Genomic DNA, 12,234 nt, shown 5'->3' on the forward strand with positions numbered 1-12,234 from the left:
TCACGCAAACGGCGTGGAAAGTCTATGATCCGGTGAAAAACAAAGTCCAACTGAACACCAAGTGAGCGCCCTCGCGGCGTCAACAAGGCGAAAATTGACAGCTTGTGCGGCAGCCTGCTTCCACTCATGACTACGTACAAAAGGCATTTATGGACAGAACTGCGAAATGGTGTCCACTATAACATAAGAGATCTGAATTATGTCTGAGTCTTTGCACTCACGACGCGACGCTCCGGACAGCCAGTCCCCGAAGAACGGCGATATTAGCGTGTTGCGCTGTATCATTGGAGCATTATCCCTTTCGGTGACGGCATCTGAATTTTGATCTGATTCAGTGATTACAAGCCGTTAGAGCTGATGAATTCGTTGTCATACCCAGACAGAGTTTGGAAGAAGACGTGGTTCGGTTGTAAGGTGTACCACCAACGTGCATCAATGCTGCCAACTGCTTTCGATTGGGTGCTAGCACCACTTAGCTCCACGGTGTTGGAATGTATGGGGTTTTGTGACTTCCGATACCAATTTGATGACCACGTGGATCGAGTTGTGCGTTGCGTCATCAAGGTACGCTTATGTTCGAACATATATACATATGCGTTCTGATCCTCATATCACCCGCTGGGTTTTGAAGGTGCGCGTGACAAATGGATATAATTGGAACTGGCGATGCACCCTCGGATCTTTTTTCAATAAAGACCGGAATCCGAGTTTCGGTGTGTTTATACCATTGGTCTACCATGGCTATTTATCACTAAGAACCTACCGGCATTCTGCCATGCACAACAGGCTTGCCTGACACCATGTCAGACGTTCTACACCCAGCAGGTGCTTCATTTTTGCAGAGACGTTCCCCGCCCCTGAACTGGTTTTGAATGAGACATGAAGACACCCTTCTTTGGTTCCATGGAGCTGTTTCATCACCCATACCATGCTTAGCAAGTGCATAAGAAAGCTGCGCAACTGCGCAACTTAACTATTTAACTATACTAGTTAACTACGAAAATAGATGTTTCTTGTCAAGATAAGAGATGTTGCTGAGACCCTTCTTACAAATGACAACAACTTTGTTGTTATCAGATACGCGTTTTCGCCCCGATACGCCTTTTTTACTTTGACCACCGCCAGGTTTCAATACCGTCTTCTCATGTCAAAAAACATCCTCAGCACTTAAGGCTGTAGTCATTTCCAGTTGTTTTCATCTTTCAGATTGCTATATAGAAAGCCGTTTTTTCTTCCGATTGGTGTACAGTTTCTACTCATTGGTTCTTGTTTACTACCATGACACCCCAATAATACAAAACAAGCTTTCTTGAGCAAGTATGAAATCACTAGTGACGGGTTTTTGATTTTTGACGGCAGTTTACTACCACGATCACCTGTCAAACCATATTGCAACAATTAAGCAATGATTACGATGCCACATTTGCATCGCCAATTACGAATTAAGCATTACAAATTACGATTGATTGAAATCTTGACGTGCCATAACGTTTTTGCTTTTGGACCTGTAACCTTACACTTTTGCCATTAGGATCAAGATGCTAAGATCTACGTGCGTGCTAAGTTCCAGGCATATTGAAGCGCAAATATGAATCTGAAGCATGCCCTAATTTGACGCGCGTGCAGCAATTACTCCGTTGATCGGCTTGAATTTGACGGTATGAGAGAACATAAGGCTTGCACGCTGCAGACCAATTTGTTCTTAAAGGTCAGCCAAAACACATGAGGCTGTCAAATTGCATAGCGTGGTGCTCACGTCCATGTATCCTACCAGCTACCGGCCTGATTGAGCTGAATGCCGTATCTCTGAAGTGGCTGAACCATGGGTGGAAAGTGTGAGGTGATTGGCAGGCATGGCAGGCGCCACGACAGTACTCCCATAAATGTGCTGTCAATTTTGACATGGCGTCGAGTAAATGACTCAACTGCTCCCACAAATGGTGCCAAAGAAGCATATTTCTAGGCTTACTCGCCACGCAGGCCAGAACTAAGCTGAGCGTAACTTTGATTGCTTCCGGTCTGAGATCAACCGTGCGCGGGCTGAATCGCGAGCACCGACCAAGTGCCGCGGTCGGCTCAGCTGACGGCCTGGGGTAACCAGGGTAAGCCGTATGTATGGGGTTCGATTCCGCGCCCCGTCCATCCTTTTCGCCGGATATAACCGTTGGGGTTGACAAGCCTTTAAAACTCAACATCTAACTGAATAGAGTGCTAGGAGGGTGACGCCATATGACCTCGGGTGCTGAGTACAGACCAAATCGTGAAGCGCCTCTGACGACGAGACGGCGACACTGATCCAGCGTGGGTGCCTCTGCGCGGGCCGGCTATATTGCGGTGAGCCGTGGGCGATCTTGCCGCCGCCAGCTGCCTTCGGTCAACACCGCTGGCCCCGGCCGACCCGCGCGTCACGGCAGGTCAGCTGTCCTCACCAGATGTTGTTTTTGAACTGACACGGCACAGCTCGTCCCAGAGGTTATGGAATAAAGAACAGCTTTCCTTGGACTGCTTGGTTGGTATAGTTGGATATGGAATAAAGAACAGCTTTCCGTAGACTGCTTGACTTTGATGCAGTTAAAAAGGATCACACCCGGGGAATACCCGTTTTTGCCTACGTTATGGTAGATTTAGCCATCTTCTCTTCCTCAGCCTCCAAAATGCATTGTACTAAACCACAACTGCAGGTACGCTAAATGCAAGGATGTTAAAAAAAAACAGCCGAGTGGCATCCGTATATCACCCTGACTCAGTCACCCGAGCGCGACAATTGCGCTTCAATGTCTAAGACCATTTTTCGCGCTGGGTGCACTGGATCCAGGCTTCAATTCATCCATTTACCTCTCCTCCACAAAACATGCAAATGTTCTGCAAATCCTTGATATCTCACATGGGCTTGGTCTTGGCATCAGTGGCAAACGATATACCTCATCGTCCGCTGCCTCCACCTGATTTCTTGGCTCGTGATCTACCAGTTGCTGGGCGATTTGTCTGCCCACTGGATTACGTGGGCTAGCATGTGCAATGCCATCGCCTTCGTCGCATAGGTAAGCTGTTTGATCATCCCGAGCCTGGCCGCCCTGGGCTCAGCCGCCCTAGACCTCATCACCCTGGGCTTCATCACCCTGAGCCCTACCGCCCTGGACCTCATCCCCTGGGCTTGGCCGCCCTGGGCCTCATCGCCCTGGGCCTCATCCCCCTGGGCCTGGTCACCCTTACTCGGAACGCTCACGGCCACCTCTCCGTCATTGGAAGCCGGACCGATTCCATCGATGAGAGATAGCCATTCTCCGCCGCAACAAAATCCGCCACCATGAAGATCTCATCGTTGTACGGGAAGACTTCGGAAGCTCGAAAGCCACTGACTGCATTCGTCCGGCACGGTGCCTTCAGATACGGTCGGTGAAAAAGCAGCGATACCTCGCTCAGCGTCACGCGCCGACCAGGATGTTGTCGCATCCTCGCTATGCTCGCCCTTGAACAATGCCTCCGGGGGTCTGAAGGCCCCTTTGTCAAAAGGCTGCATGTTATGTAAGCGGTGCGGAGGGAGGGTTAAGATGTCGAGCTCGCTCTCCTCGCACAGCTCCAGGGCCTCCAGAGAACACAGACTGACATGGTTACCCGCGATCAGCAGGCGATGTCTTTCTTGAGTTGATCCCGTCTCCTTAATGAAAATGCTCAGCTACATGGCGAATTTTGTCGTTGAGTTATTCTCAGAGACGGGGAAGAGTGGTCCTGAAGAGTGATGCGTCTTTTTAGAACGTCTCATGTTCTGATAAAGATGAGCTGTTGCGGCCAAAGCCACCCGCCGCCGCGTTGCGGCAGACAGCTACCGTTCTGTTCCGCGCACCCCGTTTCGGCCAAAATCTTCTTCCTTAGCATGGCTGTGGTTACAGCTGTGCCATTCATATTAAAGATGGGAGTGCGCCCACTACTCAAACTTTTCTGCCATGGAAGCCAGATTATCAGAAAATAACTTCACTTCTGACTTTAGAGAAGTGCCCATGCGTAATATGTTGGCTGGCTCCGGTACTCGTATTGATGTACCTGAATGTCGTGAGAACCTCATCCATTACTGGCCGGCGCCTTCGCAGACTTGTCCCGGATGAATGTTTTAATCCAACGCACTCGGCTACATCATGGGTCAGTCGACGCAGTTCGGCGCGTATTATCCCGCAGGACACCCTGGACATCGTCCCGGGTAAGATTTGAGGCACACTTCGCGTTCATTGACAAAATTGGCTAATTTTTCCTTTACGTTGGCCGAGGAGGTCTCCCAGAGGATGTTCTCATTCTGCAGTGCGCATAATCTCGCAGGGTAGTCCGAGGAACTCAGGAAAACAGACCGACGTGGGTAACCAGTAGCTATTTTGCTGCTAAAGTAAAAATGCACAGGGATAGAGGTACGGTTGTAACTTGCTTTTCAGCTGGGGAGGCTTTAGTCGCTTCTCAAAAAAGCAAACGCCCAGCTGTAGGAAGTGGGCCGAATCCATGAAGGTTTGTTGGCTCATTTTGGGGATAAAGCTGAGCCATTTTTCACGATTCAGCCCTCAAAAACATTTTGCAAAATATTTTACAAACCTGGCTCGAGAAATATGTTAGGGCCTGTAAAACCTTAACCACTGTTAAATACGCGCCAAATTGGCCGGTTGAATATCCTTCGCTCAGGTGGGGCGCGGGAGGTGTTTGGCCAATGTGACTCGCTGTCACTCGCTTTCTTCTCGGCCGAAGGCAGATTTGGGTTCATGTGATCCCCTGGAATCGCATTACTGAGAGCTGACTGCCAACCAGCAGCCTGGTAGCAACCATGTGGTAGCCTTTAAGAATGCTCATAATCACACGCAGAGAAAGAGCGAATGCATTAATAGCAATGCTATAGAATATTATCAAAAATTCATAAGCATGTCTACACTATTAACTGAGCTGTGCTCAGCGCATTTTTGCAACCTACGTGCAGCACATTTGTAACGTACTTAAAATGAACTGAAATGAAATATAGATATGTTTTAGGCTGAGACATACTCAAACGTCAAACAAATGCGTGAATAAACACAATTTCAGCTAATGTTCGTAACGCGGTGTCCGCAGGTATTTGGGTGATTGTGACATTGATTGACATCCATTGCATTCAACGTTTTGCATCCATTACACCCAGGGCGTTTCATTTCGTCTGATATCCGTTACGTCATTCAATAATCATTCATAAGTCTGAATCGATATCCCATATCATGGCCCAGACCTCCGGCTGTCAAATTTACAACGCAAGAGATGTGTATTGCAAGAGCGCAACGCATTGCGAGTCGGATAGCTCCCACAGGGCAACAGTTGGTCACCCATTTGAATACCTCCTCCGGAGTCGGAAACGTAATGGCTGCTGAATTTCGTTAAAGTACAAATGCGGCACGATGAGCACATGAAGACAGCAGAAGCAAAAAATGTCACTTAGCTGTTCTATGTAGCATATTTTAAGATACAGCGATGCGACGCATCTGCGGATTTCATCAACAACCTGTCGCACGAATGCAGCTGGGGCATTCCACCAAAGGACAACCAAGACATATGACCCTGATGGTTCTTAATCGCATACCAATCAGCCAATAGGGTGATCATAGGCAGAGAGGCCAGATGTGGCAGCAAGACAATCTGAGTAGCGTTCCGAGATAAAGTCGACGGCAATTTTCATAGGATACATTGAACATGTTTCTTGACAGTCTGTCATTCGTAGAGTGTCAGCTAGATCGAACTGTTGATCTCTTGATTATTGATTACTGATCTTGATCTTGATAACATTACATGAAAAAATGTGATCACGTGACCTATCCTGATTCCTAAACAGCAATCTGACGTGTTGACAAGCGTGTGTTGGATTTGTGTCTAAAGATGATTTCAGCTATACTAACGCCCTTTCAGGTAGAGAAATGCATAGGGTGGATTTTTTCCAGATGATTTTCATTAATGTTGACATCTATTTTCATTAATGTTGGCATAAAATAATTTCAACATTTTTCTCGAGTTTCATAATGTTGAATGTAGGAGGCGCTGGTGACATCCAACAATATATCTCTGAGCTAGGTAAAATGTGTTGACACAGTCGACGAAAATGGCTGGGCCTAAGCCTAGCATCTGTGAATATATGCAATCCAAGTTCGCATGATAAAGTTCAGGGTCAAGATAATATTTCCCTAAAATTTTGACTGGGGAGGTTTTACGAAGGACACTCATACCTTCTGAAATGAGATACCGACAACACTCTTGACTTCATGGCTCTGAGCTCTGTACTATCCCCAGCTCTCCATATGTGACGATGAGACTGATGATCTTGATATTCGATGCAAACGGCGAGAGAGCACCGATCGAGGTACCCTTCAGGATATGGTGGCGGGCCTGGATGACTGCCTCAGAAGGATCTGTCAGGAGATCGTAAAGCTAACTCGCCATCATTATCAGACCAAAGCACGGTCAGTGCACTCTGCTCATCTCAAAAAGGTGGTGGAAGAGGGTGAAGTAGCGGCACAGGGATATTTTGTGGGAAACTTTTCTTCGCGGTGTAAGACGTCGTCCAGGGCTTCCACTAGGACGCGAATTACGACACAGAGCGCCCGTTCTTAGTGTACCGCAGGAAGTCCGACGAGTAGCACCATCAGAGCTCCTGTATCATATCAAACTGCATCAAGCACAGGGTGCAGTTTAATGTGCAGTGCAATCCTACGGTGCACATGTTTCTGCAACGCTTGGCGTCGGCAGTCAGGAACCGGGTGCCAAAGCTGAACACAATTTACTCCTTCAGCGATGGGAGCGGTTCTCAGTACAAAAACAAGCATAACTATGCAGATGTGTGTGAGCAAAGCGCTAACTTCCACAGTGGGACATGCGAGTGGAACTCTTCCACAGCTTCGCACGAAAAGTGTGCATGTGGTGGGATTGGTGGGGCGATGAAACGCGTCACTCGTCGTGAAAGGTTCCGGCGCACTGTGACAAGCCAGATTCTCACTGCCGAGGACGTGTTCACGTATTTGAATGCAAAGTTTGCATTCGCGATCAAATTCATGTGTATTCATGTATACACGTGTCAAAAGAAGATGTTACAAAGGCGCCGGTGAACCTCGACGGCCGTTTCGTCAAGGCGGTGGCCGTAAAAGCGACTCCGCATGTCACAGATCATGCCGGGTGAACCGGATCACAATCAGAGTGCATCAACCTCGAAAGATCGCGAAAGAAAGGCTGTCAGCCTAGCTTTAAGCATTGTGAAGACCAGGTCACAGCGTCACGTGATAACATTTTGAAAAAGCGAAATGCCGAGATAGCCGACAAGTTTCTTAGTTCATTGCAAATGCATTGGCATTGGGACTTAATATGATCTAAGTGATAAATTATAAATGGCATACTGCCAAAAAAAGTGCTTTTAATGTGGCCCATGCAATTTGCCTGAACCTATATCTCGAAAATCGTTTCTCAGATTTGTTTGGTATAGATAGCTTTGGGGTCTACTATAACCCTAGATACTGAATCGGATACGATTACAAAAATATGGATTCTGGGTTTTGGGAATTTTTTGTTTGTGTTATGGCGGAATGTCCCAGCTGTTTGCTCATCTGATCTCGGACAGTTTATTCCTGAATACGGTCGACCCCCCCCCCCCCCTCCCCTCCCCCCCCCCCCCCGGGAGTGTGGTGGCAACATACGACAGGCCCTGAGAACTACTTATAATCAAGCCTGAGAATGCCGCCGTATGCATTTGATAAAGCTGCTACGGTGCTCTCAGGCGGCAACGTTAGATAGCTATCGGGCGACGGAATCCATTTCATTGGGTTGACCCCATGACGTCGCATCACTCAATGCTGGCCAACCGGCCGGAACGTGAATTTTCAAGGTTACGAAAGCATGCCCAAATTACACCTTGTTGGTTGCAGCGGTTGAGACCACATGCGTGTGACCGCACCGTAGGGGAGGGGGGGGGGGGTAGGCTGACAACGTATTTTGTTGTCGGCCGACGGGGCATAGAGTGGTCACGTGGCAGCCTGACAGCACATTACTGACAGCGGTTGGCCGCTCGGGAATGTGGTAGCCAACATACGTCAGCCTTTTAAAACTACTCATAGTCAAATGCGGTAAGTGCGAAAGTGTGCATTAGGTAGCACTATTGTATGGCCCTCAACTGGCACCGAGACATGGTTGTAGACCGAGGGCATCAGTTTTATTGGCTGGACTTTATGACAGCACGTCACTCAATGTTACTAGGCTATATTTTCGCATCTCCAGCTACCAACCCCAAAATAATACCGCCTTTCGCAGCGGATGCAACTGCAGGCATCTGATAGCACAGTGGAAGTGGTATGGGATGCCAGCGTGAGTTTGTTATTAGGAGAGAGCACCTTTTTTGTGGATGCGAACCAATGACTGCGAGTTACTGAATGTAGCGAGCGACCGGGATCGTGGTGAGCAGCATACGGCAGCCTTTGAAAAATATTATTCAGGTCAGGTTAGCACAACCGTGGTAGTCACCATAATCAGATCAGGTTATAAGTACTGGAAGACCTCAAGCCCAATGTCATTGACGATGCAGACAGTATTGGCAAATGCAACGAGGCAAGATACAATGCACTGGATGAGATTATGGATTTGCTCCCAGACGCATCCAAAGCAGAATACGTACTTGGTGAATAGGCGGCCTAAAATATGACTGTAATAGTCCCACGTGCCTGCTCGTTGTGTCTTGCTGATTTTTTTTCCGATGCATTCTCATTTATGTTATTGCCTCGTCACACCACTTGTGCATGTTTGACAATGACAAAGGACTAGTTCAACAGAATACCACGCAATATTCACCTTAAGGTGCAATGCGCGTTGAACATAAGAATGCATGATTTTGTAGCCACATATCTTTTCTAAAGAGTAAGGAGTGCGCCGGTAGGCATTTGCAACCTTTGCAACCACATCTGCTATCTTAAGCAAACTGCTAAAAAAAACTGGAAGAGCAGTGAAGGCGTCAGGCAACTGTTCACAAACTTAACCGCATAGAAATAAGAATATCTTCCCACGTGCCTGCGAATATCGGCTCAAGTGGGTATTGGCCGGTCGAATGAGATTATTGCAGTCAAATGTGTGAGCCAGTCTAGAAAAGTATTTTATATCAAGGACCGGCACCTCACCGAATACTTATTGCGTGCTATGGGAATCACAAAAGACCACAATGGCGTTGCACAACCGTGGTAAACTGCATGGCATGCTGATGATTGTTCACTAATGCATCCGACGCTTACCAGGCGCTAAGGTCATGCCTACCAGATAGGTTTATGCGATAGGTTTGTGCGATAATTCTTAAACGCTTAATGATAGTGGGCTATATGTAAAACTTCAAATCTAAACCTGAAGCTATGTTCAACTTTGGCACCGTTTCAGGCATTCCGTATACCGTTTGTAATGAGAAACAATTTTTGTGGCGATTTCATGTATTATCAAATTGTTCCTCTAGGCTTCCCACTGGGGCTTTCAGACACCCACGCATTGCCATCTATTGAGCGAGAGAGCAGCCTCTGCATCACGTACGGTTTCCTGACTGGTGGGACAGGCAAATAGTTTTTTTAGAGTTTAACGGCACACCAGCAGGAAAACTTCATGGACAAGCGTTTGCAGGTGGTGGGTAGAGGTCCGTGTCTTAGAAATCCTCCACCATCGGCTTATGATGTCCTCCCAACAGATGTTACAGGTGACATGCTGGCAGACGTGTTAAGCTATCTAAGACGGGAAAATCGATGTACGAGGGGAGTTGTTTCAGATGCGTAATTATGTAGGCAAAAATGGCATCTCAGCTTACTTCGTTCCTTTTTACGTGACTTAAGATGATGAGTTCGCGCAGTTTAAAATGAAGATGTGTATCGTCGCTCCTCAAATCGTTTTTTTCACCGCGCTGTATCAATGAGCAATGAGGAGGCTGTTCCACATTTGAAGGTGTTGGGGCAAGCATAATGTGTGGGGGAAAGAACTCGCTTGTAACTAGCTGTACGCTTTTAAGTGATAGAGGCTGCTGTTAACAACAGCATTCCATGAATTACTAAACATGTTCATCGTAATGTCATCGTTTCATTACGCCATGGAGCGTTCTTATGGCAGAGTTTTTGGCAGAGTTGCCAAGTAGAGTTACCCCTGCGACGGAATGACTCGTCTGTGCTGCTTTACGTGCGACAAGGCAGCGTTGTTGAGCTATGTGTGGTAATTCAACGAACAAGTATGTTTGTGTGTGCTTTTGCCTTCTATCGTGATGTTCTTGTGTATTTTTATGTGATGGAATTATTTGTATTTGAACTGACATTTTCAGAAACGGCGTTTCTTTATTTATCCTCTTATCTGCCTCATGTTTATCATATCTAGAAGTCGCCCACGCGCCAAATGTTTGCGTTATTGCATGATGAAACGCAGAACGTAACTGAGGTATGCAATCAGTAGGGAAATCTGACGCAAGCTGGATGCAGACCAAACAGGCCATAAAGACTCCTTCCAGTTACTCCGTCATGTGAAAACTGCCGTACCAAATAAGACCGGAATGCAGTGTGGCCCGGCCGCTCGTTGCTTTGGTTGTGTTTCCATTCACCAGTCCGCTGCCAAGGAGCCAACAAGCACGGGCTGACGGCTAGTCCATCGTCCCCAGCACAGAGCCACTGATCTCATCCATCGTGTATTCCTCGGCAGGCTGATGCGAGTTGTCGTCATATGAGGTGAAGGTTCGAACGTGCGCCGAAGCGCGCCGTTTCCAAGGAGGGATTGGTGTTCAAAGCCCGCGTTTGACAAGCTCGCCCTCCGCCGGCTGGATCTTGCTCTTGGTCGGCTACTGGTTAGCAGTATCGAGCGCTTGTCTGGTGCTGGTTGTGATTGCCAGCTGTTAACTACCAATATTTGCCTCCCCCACCGCTCTGATGCGAGACGGCTCCAGTGTTGGAGGTCGAGAGCTGCCCCAGGAGGCCACTGAGCTGGGCGTTATTGGCGTGTGCCTTGTTGAAGCTGCTGCCGCCGCCCGAGGCCGACCCCTGCCAACAAAGAACGCGAGCGTTACACACTGGGCGGTGGAACAGGATTAAGCAGGCGGCTCAGACCCATGGCATCACATTATTCATGGGCTGTGCAGCCTATCAACCACAGGCAACGGCTTTTGTTCTATATGTCTTGTGGAACATCGCTGCTTTGAAAGCTTCTTCACATTAATACTGTCAAGTTCGGATACAATGTAAGTGTCTTTCAAGTCAGCTTACGGCCTCTGCCAACGACATTCTGTAGCAAAGACTCACCTTAGCGCTGGAGCCGACGCTGGTGATTGAAGTTGTGCCAGCCGGGCCTGCCGTCTGACCCGAAACGACGTTACCGGCGGCGGATCCCGTGGCCGAGCCTCCTCCGAAGCCTCCGAACTGATGGCCCAAGGCTCCCGTTCCACCCAGCGAAGCGCCGCCGCCGAATCCTCCTGCCCCGCCGAGCAGACCTCCTCCGAGTCCACCCGCGCCCCCGTAGGAGCCACCTCCGCCGCGGTGACCGCCTGTACCAAAGCCTCCGCCGCGGTGACCGCCGGCACCCAAACCTCCGCCGCGGTGTCCTCCTCCGCCCACGAAGCCAGTGCTTTGAGCTCCGCCGAAGCCTGCACCTCCACCAAAGCCTCCGCCTCCGCCAAGGGCTCCGCCTCCGCCAAGGGCTCCTCCTCCCAGATGTCCACCTCCGAAGTTTCCTCCTGAGGGGCGGCCGCCGCCACCGCCACCGCCACCGCCGCCACCGCCACCGCCACCGCCGCCACCGCCACCGCCGCCACCGCCACCGCCACCGCCACCACCACTGCCACCGCCGAAGCCGAAGCCGAAGCCTGCTCCGCCGCCGCGGGACACCTTGCCGCCGCCGCCGGTGTTGCGCCTGTTGCCGTAGCTTCTGCCGCAGCTGACGGCGCAGACAACGCTCAGCAGGATGACGAACCGCTTCATGGTGACCTGAGGGGCAGAACAGGCCAGGTGTCAGCTGCCGGGACGGGTGGCCAGCTGAGTTCGCACCAACAAGATCAAGCATAGCCTATCATCGTTGGCGTCAACTGACTCAAACGCGTTGAGGTCGGAAGTTTGTGATGCCCATATTGTTTCCTATATACGGTACATAGCACATATTGTGCACATTACAGCATACGCGCAATACACAGCATCTACTGTGCACATTACAGCATACACGCAATACACAGCACCCATTGTGCCTTACATGCATTTCTTACAGGCGTAT

General features: G+C 49.1%; 1 long non-coding RNA gene across 1 annotated transcript; it reads right to left on the reverse strand.

Moving 5' to 3' along the window:
- Positions 1 to 10,653: 10,653 nt before the first annotated feature.
- LOC119095609 (uncharacterized) lies at positions 10,654 to 11,675 on the reverse strand. Its single transcript, XR_005093924.1, has 2 exons — positions 11,274 to 11,675; positions 10,654 to 11,015 (listed from the first exon to the last, which is right to left on the reverse strand). It is a non-coding gene; the product is annotated as an uncharacterized LOC119095609 (long non-coding RNA).
- Positions 11,676 to 12,234: the final 559 nt, after the last annotated feature.

Source organism: Pollicipes pollicipes, unplaced genomic scaffold (assembly GCF_011947565.3).
Source record: "Pollicipes pollicipes isolate AB1234 unplaced genomic scaffold, Ppol_2.1 Scaffold_4219;HRSCAF=4965_pilon_pilon_pilon, whole genome shotgun sequence".
Taxonomy (NCBI): domain Eukaryota; kingdom Metazoa; phylum Arthropoda; class Thecostraca; order Pollicipedomorpha; family Pollicipedidae; genus Pollicipes; species Pollicipes pollicipes.